Source organism: Durio zibethinus, chromosome 25 (assembly GCF_047325235.1).
Source record: "Durio zibethinus cultivar Kanyao isolate XHJ-2024 chromosome 25, ASM4732523v1, whole genome shotgun sequence".
Lineage (NCBI taxonomy): Eukaryota > Viridiplantae > Streptophyta > Magnoliopsida > Malvales > Malvaceae > Durio > Durio zibethinus.
In genome coordinates this window covers 17,070,277-17,080,798 of record NC_143186.1, presented here as the reverse complement: position 1 = coordinate 17,080,798, position 10,522 = coordinate 17,070,277, and the positions used below count along the sequence as shown (strand labels likewise).

The following is a 10,522-nucleotide window of genomic DNA, read 5'->3' as shown; positions in this document are numbered from 1 at the left end:
ATGAAATTTTTTAACTAAAGTTTGTGAATTTAAAAAAATAATAATTTAATAAAAAATTTATTTTAAAATTTAAATTGATAAATTAATAAAATTCAATGAAAAAATTAATAATATTTAAAATTTTTGAAAAATACTATTTATAGTTCAAATTTGATCCCTATTTATTCAATCATAAAAAATTTATCAAATTTTCTAGTACAAATATTTAAGTAAAAAATATATTAAAATTTGTTTAAATTTTACACTCTTATTTATATAACAAGATCTTTTAATTCATTAACTTAAATTTTTAATTTTTAATTTTATTTAATTAATTTTAATATAAAAATTTATGAACTTCGTATAAAAATCTTTTATTAAAACTTTCCCCACCTGCAATATGGTAATATCGGCCCTGAGTTAACGATTTCGATGTTTGTAATTAAAAGTACAATGAATTTTAAATGTCCATGTGATTTTATTAATCGAATAGTAGATTTTAGTTTTACTGTCAGTTCTTAATTGAACTGAATTTTAAATACTCAAAAAAATATGTAGGTTGCATTTGGAAATTTTGGATTTCAAATTTAGTAAAAATTACATAAAAAATTAAGTAAAATACTATTTTTAGGATTATTCTCAAATTCATGAACTTGTTAGATGCTTGTTTAGTGAAGAATTTGAAATATGTATAGTTAATTGGGAGTTTGATATTTATCTTTTTATAATCTTAATTAATTTATTTTATTGTGTATTTCATTATCACAATTTTTATAACAAATCAACTTTAAATCCATTATCTCAAATTCCTTTCTCCAAAACATAAAATTGATTATTTAAAATTGAAACTCCAAGAATATTTAATTTGAGGAACTCAAAATCAGCAAGTCATCTCTATGTCAATCCTATCAGCAAGTCAATTTAGAGAATTTAATTTGTTCTTCAGCTTTTGGTCAAGTCATCGCCTGTCCTAGAGAAGAGAAAGACAATACAAGCAATTATGGTCACATATTGATTATCAAATTAAAGCAACTATGCTCACCTAAAATGGATAAGGTTAAATGAAAATTTTTAACTAAAATTTGTGAAATTTTTTATTAAAAATAATTTAATAAAAATTTAATTTTAAAATCTAAATTGATAAATTAATAAAATTCAATAAAAAATTACTAATATTTAAAAATTTTTAAAAATATGATTTATAATTGAAATTTGATATGTACTTATTTAATTGTAAAAATTTTATCAATTTTTTAATTCAAATATTCATCTAAAAAATATATCAAAATTTATTAAAATTTGTTCAAATTTAAACACTTATTTATATAACAAGATTTTTTAATTTATTGGCTTGAATTTTTTTTTATTTAATTGGTTTTAAGATAAAAATTTATGAATTTCGTATAAAAAATCTTATCTAAATCTTTCCCCACCTAATAAAATAGGCCCTAAGTTAAAGATTTCGATGTTTATAATTAAAAGTGCCATGAATTTTAAATTTCCATGTGATTTTATTAATAGGATAATAGATTTTAGTTTTAATGTCAATTCTTAATTGAACTGAAATTTAAATACCCAAAAAATATGTAGGTTGCATATAAAAATTTTGGATTTTAAATTTAGAATAAAATTATATAAAAAATTAGGTATGAATTATACTTTTATGAATATTCTCAAATTCATGAACTTGTAACATGACTGATTATTGATGAATTTGAAATACCTATAGTTAATTAAGAGTTTGATATTTATCTTTTTATAATCTTAATTAATTTATGTCATTGTGTATTTCATTACCACAATTTATATAAAAATCAAATTTAAATATACTTTCTCAAATTTATTTTTCCAAAACATAAAATTGATTATTTAAAATTGAAACTCCAAGAATATTTAATTTGAGGAACTCAAAATCAGTCATGAATCGCCATAATGCTAAATCAGTTAATGCAATGAACTTTCCTTTTCGATGCATGCATGATTGCACTGAATCACTGTGCTTTACATGTACCAAAATTTTCTTAGACAATTAAAAAATGAAATCTATCAATTTTTGATGAGTCGATTTCTTAAAAAAATACAGTTGTTAAAGTTTAACTATGAACAAAGTGATATTGACAAAAGTTTAAGGTGAAGAAATACATTTCTTTTCCTATTAAAACATGCAAAACCTTGCTTTACTTTTTTTTTCTATGAAAAAATTAGAAAAAGATACGAATTATTATCAACATCTAAATTAATGTACCCAAAAGAAAATAAGTTGTATGATTTTGATTACAAGTAATAATAATTTAGATCATATCGGATTAGATTCAGTATTTTTGAATAATACATAATATTATAAATTTTTAAAATTTAATTTAAATTTGAATCGATTTTCTTTTGAAACCAATCTCATCTGAACTAAATTATAGCGATTCAGTTCATCGATTTTTAAATTTTTTATAGCTTTTACATATTATTTTAATAATTTTTTTAATATATTTAAATATATTTATATATAAAATAATTATTTTATTTTATAAAAATTTAAAATATTTATAAAAGTTAATATAAATATGTAATTTGAATTTAATTTTTTTTTATTTTTTACATTTAGATTCAAAATTTAATAAGAATTTAATATATATTTTTAATTTTTAATTTTTATTTGAACTAAATAAAAAAATGATCTAAATCAAATCAAATACTATAATTTTAAATTAATTTTTAATTTTTTTAATATTTTTTCTCACCCCTAATTTTCGCATTTGATGAAGCACGGGCTAACGAAGGGTAAAAAATATAATAACACTTAATACCTGGAACCCTTTCAGGTCCAAAGCAACAACCAATTAACAAGAATCTTGGCCCAATGTGCACAATGCTTTATCTAACACAATATTTAATAAATCTAATAGTAAAAGAAAAACAATAAGAAAAACAATGTTTAATACCGAAATTTTGCCCGAAACCGGTTAAAAGTATTTGGTCGCTACAAAATTTTTCATCGGTAATTATTGAAATTTAGCAATGGAAAATTTCGTTGCTAATTCCAAATTTTCATTGCTAAAAAATTTTATTTAATTAAATAAAATAAATTAAAAATAATGTTCCATTACTAAAAGTTGAGCATCAGAATTTCGATAGCTAAAGATTAATATTTTTTGAAATATTTTACAAAAAAAGTTTTTACATATTTGTTGCTAGAACATATTAGCAACAAAACTTTCATTGCTAAAAGATAAATTTTCGTCTTAATAATTTACCATATTTTGCGTGTCACTCCATCTTTATTGATTAAGGATTGATCATTATTCTTAGAGGATGATCCTTTCCTCAAGGATTGATCCTATTTTTACATTTAAATTAATTTTTTAATTATAAACTCAATAAAAATCATTTATATAAATTTTAATACAATTATATAATATCATAATTTAACATTCAAATCATGGATCAAAAAATAATAAATAAAACATACAACTTAGATGTCAGTAACTCAGGCTACTTATAAAAAGGAATCTAAAGACATAACCACATATATCAAATACAAAGATAAAATTACTTATAAGGCTATTTGAAGAAAAAAAATCCTAAAAAGTAAGAATAAAATATTTTAATAAACTTATTCTAACCTTTCTATTTCTTAAGAAAATTACAAAATAATTTCACTATCTAACTAACTTATAAAAAGAACTTGTCAAGTGAACCGTACCAACCCATCATCACCAACCTGCAAAGATTGAAGAGAAAAAGTAAAAACATTGAAAACAAAAAAAAAAAAGGCAAAATAACATGCTCACAACTTGAAATCCATAAATTCCACACAAATTTCACAAATTCCCACAATAATTCCATACCAATTTCATAAATTCAATGACAATTACACATTCATAACTTTCAAATTAACAAATTTCACGAAATTCACAACATCAAATCTACAAATCCAACAATTTCATAATTTAAAATCCACAAATTCCATACAAATTTCACAGTTCCCACAATAATTCTACACCAATTTCATAAACTCAAAAGCAATTACATATTCATAACTTTCAAATTAACATATACCACCAAATTCAGTATCTATTTCATAATTTTCACAATAAGACTCCATAACAATTTCAAATAATTAGTATCAATTATCAGAATTTCCACAATAATTTCATACTAATTTCACAAATTCAACATCTATTTCACAATTTTCACAATAAGACTACATACAAATTTCAAAAATTCAGTATCAATTTCTCAAAACCAATATTAATTTCAAAAATTAACAACAAATTCAGCAGCGTTTTCATAATTTTCACAATAATTTCACATCAATTTCACAGTATTCAAAAATTACCCTAAACCCTAAACCTACTACTTTTAAAATTTTAAAATTTAATTGTAAAGATTATTACCTAAGTGATGTTGAACTAAAACCAATATCTTCTGCAAGTGTCACGGGTCGAGACTTAAACTCCGAATTCACGCGATTTCGGAACCTGAGCATTCACCCTTCCGGCATCCCAGATCAGCCTACTTGTCACGGTTCACACCCTTATGAGATATTGTCCGCTCTGGCCCCCTTAGCCTCACGGTTTTATCCTACAAAAGGTGCCTCACAAGAAAGAGATGGTGTGAACCCTTTTATACCCCAGTGACCCTCATATTATGTTCGATGTGAGATTCAGGACTCCCCCTTAGGTTCGTGACATTCTCCCGCACCCAATCTCGTGACGCCCTCGTCACAGAGGCTGACCACCCTGCCTGTCTCCTTTGAGGTGTTTGACGTGGATCAAACGGTTTAGAGCTGGCTCTGATACCACTTGTCATGGGTCGAGACTTAAGCTCCGAACCCGCGCGGCTTTGGGACCCGGGCATTCACCCTTCCGGCGTCTCAGATCAACCTACCTGCCACGGTTCACACCTTTGTGAGGTATTATCCGCTCTGACCCCTTTGACCTCACGGTTTTGTCCTACAAAAGGCACCGCACAAGAAAGAGATAGTGTGAACCCTTTTATACCACAGTAACCCTCATATTATGTTTGATGTGAGATTCATGATTCCCCTTTAAATTCGTGACACAAGTATTAACCTGTAAATTTTAAAACAAATTATTAGTTTTTAAAAATCTAAAAAATTTTAGCTAAAATAAAACAAAAAAATCTAACCTAAATCCTTAAATTTAAACAATTAACATATACATATTATACACATCAACTAAAAAATAAACAAAAATTTAAAAAATAAATAAAAAAATAAAAAACCCAAAAAAATCTTTGATTCATGATTATACCAGCGTTTAGGAGTTATGAACAGTTAGAGGAGGTTGAGAGAAAGAATTTCTAGTGAAGGAGACTAGTGGTGGGCCCATTAGTTTCATCGAAAAAAGGAGTATTGAGAGCACTTTTAGAAGGAAAACCGGCGGCAAAGGGCATCAGCAATGGCGGCTACCAGCGGGATATGGTCTAGGGGGGACGGAGAAGCTTACAGCTATCGAAGGACACAGGTCATGGCTGCAGTCAGCTAGAGGCTAAGGGGGGTCGGGAGAGGAAAAGAAAGAAAAAGAAGAGGAGAAGGAGACCGGTTTTAAAATTTAAAGAACATTAGTGATGGAATTCCGTCACTGATTCCCAATTAATTCATAAAAATTAAATAATTAAATAAAAATCATTATTAAAATTATAAAATTAATTTTTTCAATTTAAAGAAATCTGGAATTTAATTTGACAAAAATTTTCCATATTAAATTCTATCAGTATTGCCTTGTTTTGCAACGAAAATTGAATCTGTCGCTAACTCCATTGCTAAATTAGCAGGTTATCAGATTCTTTGACGCCAAAAAATAACAACAAACTTAGTGACAGATTCTATTTCCATTGCAAAATTTAGCACTTTACGATAGAAATTCATCGGTAATTCTGTCAATAAAGGGCTAAAATTTTTTCCAAAAATCCATCACTAATTAATGATAACCCATCGCTGTTAGGGTTATTAGCGACAGAAAAACCTCTTCCCTGTTTTATTGTAATGAGCTATTCATTTTTTATCAAATTAATCTGACCTCATCAAGTCAAGATTAAGGGATAAATGCTGCAGAATTCAAGAAAAAAAATTCTAGAAGGCTAGATCCCACAAGATCTAGCCAAGTAATTGATACCTAAATTTGAAGACAAAATAACTTTATCAGTTTGGCCTCGTCTCTTGAAAGCAACAATTTGACACGTCATCAAATAGTCCACCAAGCAGGCTCCTCGGAACAAAAACAATTATGTCCGTACATTAATGGATAAGACATAAATGTGTGTGTATATAAATAAATATATATATGTATTTTTTAAATTTAGAATCGGGAATTAAAAATTGACAACTGCCCCCTTTTTTAATAATATTTTATAAAATATCCTAAAATATATATTGTCATGCTAATGTCATTTGTGAAATCTAAAAATTCGATTCTAATAGATGAAATAATTTCTTTATATATACTCATGGATTTTAATATCTTCAGTACTGTTGATCAATATTTTGATAATCCTGATTATGATTAATCTAAAAAATGTGTTATGCATTTATAACTCAATTTTATGGTAACAGATTATCCAGCTTTATTTCAGACAAATGATGAAATTTTTAATTTATTTTAAAAAGTTTATATGTTTCTCAATGTCATCAATCTGGTCATGGGGTGAACAAGATCCATATGATCATTCCATTTACTGTTAAAAAATTGAATATAGAGTAAAAGTTAATTACAATGCAAAACTCATGTATGTTGTCCATTCATGGGTACTTTACCCCAAATCTTTGTCTTCCTCCTTTTTTTTTCCCACAAGATATGAACACATAAAATCTGGGTTTTCAACATATTCTCTAACTTCTACTCTATAATAGTTGCTACTTATCGCTGAAATCAAGGCCAATTTGTATTCTCCTCAATTTCCTCCAACTTCCAAAATATAACGGAAGAAAAAGAACAACTCCAACTTCTGTTTGTGAATCAGTGATGGAAAGATCCATGAAGCAGGGCTTATATCAAACAAAATTTTTTTGTGACCACAATTTCTTAATTGATTTTTGGTGGTATTTGAAGTAAAATCATTCTAAAAAAAGGGTTATGGCTAAATTTTTGTACTTTAATTGAAGGAAAATGGTAAAGGAAGCTGCATTGAAACTTCCTGTTGTCTGAAAGATGTAATTAAAGAATCAATGAAAGTTACCCCAATGGTTTGGATTTTTCTTTTCTTTTTTTTTGCAGTCACATGGCAGTTCTCACTTCACATCATTTCTTCTTTTTAATTTTGTTGTTCAAATTCTTCTTTTTAATTTTTTTATTCAAACTTCAATTTGTTTTCAAATTTTGTCCAAACAAGTGGGAACATAAATTTTGAAATGTCAAATTTTCCTTTGTCTTCTTGAAAAGGAGCCATAAAAATTCTACATCAAACAGATATCATATCATGCTTCCCCGAGCATCTTGAATTTTAATATCATTTCATTGATAATATTCCAAAATTTAATATTTATAATTTTAATATCCACCATGCTAAATTAAGTTAATACAAATTTAATAAAAATCTTAAGTAAAGAAAAATAGGCTTAATTTCTTTCTTTTTTTATTATTTAAATAAATTAAAACCTTTTGAAACATTCTACTTTAATCCCAATTAGTCCAACTAAGTTAAAATATATCTGATGAACAATGCACAATTCGAAAACAAATTTAAAAAATGCTTACCAATTTAATAAAATATTAATTTTTTTAAATTTCAATGATTCAATTCCTGATTATAATTGACAATAATAAGCAAAAAATAAATAAATAATATTGTGTATCCCATTAATCATTACATTAATAGCTTAATTTGATGCTATATTTTCCCAATTCCCATCATTTATTGCTATTATTAGTGTAAAAATTATGAACTAGGGTCCAAATTAAAACATCCACAACAAACCATGTCCTAGTCAGGCCGTCACATGGCAAATTAGCAAAGGGATGAGGACATCCAAAAGGACATCGAGGGGTACGAAAATGGCCTCAGCTATACATATATCTGCTTTTCAGATCCTATAATTTTCCCTAATTTTCCCTTTTGACACTAAACAAAAACAAAGAATTCCTTAAGTCCCCCACCCCCCACAAAAATAAAGAATCTTGTTTTTGGGCTCCACGTATTGGGATGAACAACATGAACAAAGGGATATTCTAGTTTGAGTCCTCAACATTATTAGATTCTCAAAGGATATGCACATACACAAAACAAATGAACTATCCAAAGAATTTGAAAAAAAAAAAAAAAAGCTAAAAGCAAAAAGGTAAATCATATGAAACACGTGTAGTGAGAATAGAAGTTAATAAACAATCTAAACAATAAATTATTCTAGATAATTTGAACGAGTGGAATTAACCCTTTAACGACCAAATATGACATTGAAAAATGGCATGGTACAAGTGTAATTATGTGGTAAACTTTGTTTATTTTCAGAAACCGCAAAACACAAAAAGGAAAAGAGATCGATATGTAACCCATGCAACTTCCTGGAAGTAGGGTCTTCACAGGAAACCTAAAGAAAAGGATGCTACCCAATGAAAGGTGCAACTTGCAAGAAGCTCACTAGTCCACCATAAAAAGTTATCTTATTATCTGTACCCTCAATTGTCTTCAATGACCATTCACTCTTTCCTGGAAAAACCTGATCTCCTCCCCTTGAAATCCCCTTTATATAATCCCCTTCCTCCTCCTTCCTCCTCCACCTCTCCTATTCACTCAGCTTAGTCCACAAGTTACAAACAAAACAAAAACCCTAACCGGGTATCGAAAACTACATTGTTTACCTAGCTTTTTGATCGTCCTAAGGACATGGAACTTGACATTGCAGTTGATTTCGAGGATTACTTTCCATCGATGGTTGAGAGATTGGGAGCTGAAGGGTTTATAGGGGAGCTTTGCAACGGGTTCCGGCTGCTGATGGATGGCGAAAGAGGGCTGATCACGTTCGAGAGCTTGAAGAGGAACAGCATTGTGTTGGGGTTGAGTGACATAAGGGATGATGAGATTGTTTGCATGTTGAGTGAAGGGGATTTGGATGGAGATGGTGCTTTGAACCAGGTTGAGTTTTGTATTCTCATGTTTAAGTTGAGTCCTGGGCTCATGCATAATGGATCAAAACAATGGATGGAAGAATATGATGTTACATGAACATAATTGTAAACTCATCATTATCATCTTTGTTGTTTTAATTATTTGTTTCTAAGCTTCAAATATTTAAGTTAATTTCTAGAATTGCAATTGAATGGAATTAAAAGAATGTCTTGAAGAAGAAAGAAATAATAAGAAATAAAATTAAGATCTTTAATTCCACTCAATTTTTGCTCCAAATTCTAATTTTATATTAATTACTTCATTTACTACTCAAAAACAGCATTATGATGTCCTCTCTCTCTCTCTCTCTTCTTTTAATTTTAATTGTTATTCAATTTTTTTTCTTATTGAAATTTGCAATTAAAAACTTTATATATATCTACCATTAATGGAGTTGAAATTGCAGATCCTAGAAAGGCTGGCTATATTATTACTGCATTTTTTTTATGAGAACTAACTAAATAATTGAAACCCATGTGGTGGTTTTAATTGAAGGATCATGATCCAAGACATCTGCTTTAATTCGAACTATTTTATTTCCTTAAACTAATCATTTTTTTAATTCAATATATATATATATATGAACCATTTTGCCCAAGGTTCCAATTGAGAGAAGAACCTTTTATAAGATTTTCAAGAAATTTCCAAACAAATCTTTTAATTTCTAACTTTTCTATATCTAATTCTATGTATTCCCCTATCCATAGAGTACATTGAATGTAAAAAATAACTATAAGATATTTTATGTTATTCTTATAAACAGCTATTTTAAGAAGAATATTTTGAAGCCATGTTAATGATTTAATAATTATCTTTATAGCTTCAAAAATATTTAAAATTAATTTATAGTAATTTATGGGTTTTTTTAATTTGAAAAAATGGTTTTGAATTTATTACTTTATTATTTGAGCAGAAGATACAAATATCAATCAATTAATCAAAACACTCTTTTGTTAATGGTTATTTTGAACAATTTTAATATAAACGTAAATAAAATTTTAACTTAATTGTAGATTCAATTCCCTGCCAGGTTTTTAACAACAAAAAATGACTAGATTTTTTTATGAGAATGAAATAAAATTAAATAAGCTAAATTGGTAAGAAAAAAGGGGGGAAAAAAAAGAGAAATTCAACCCCCTCCCTAAAAACAAAAGGAAAAGGACAAAACGGTCAGTGAAACAAGTAAGATACATACAATGAAAGCTACAAGAGTTACGAGTTAAAAAGTAAAATCCATGACATTTATTGCAGTTACAATTACGATGTTTCTGCAAGAAAGTTAAGTAATAACAACGGGAAAGAGACAAATAGATTCTCTTATAGACATGAAAGCTACAAAGCCTAGAGTTAAAAAGTAAAATCCATGACATTTATTACAGTTCAATTATGAGATTTCTGCAAGAAAGTTAAGTAATAACAACAG

General features: G+C 27.4%; 1 pseudogene; it reads left to right on the top strand.

Moving 5' to 3' along the window:
- The first annotated feature begins 8,549 nt into the window (after window positions 1-8,549).
- On the top strand, window positions 8,550-9,372 carry LOC111276480 (calcium-binding protein KRP1 pseudogene; annotated as a pseudogene).
- Window positions 9,373-10,522: the final 1,150 nt, after the last annotated feature.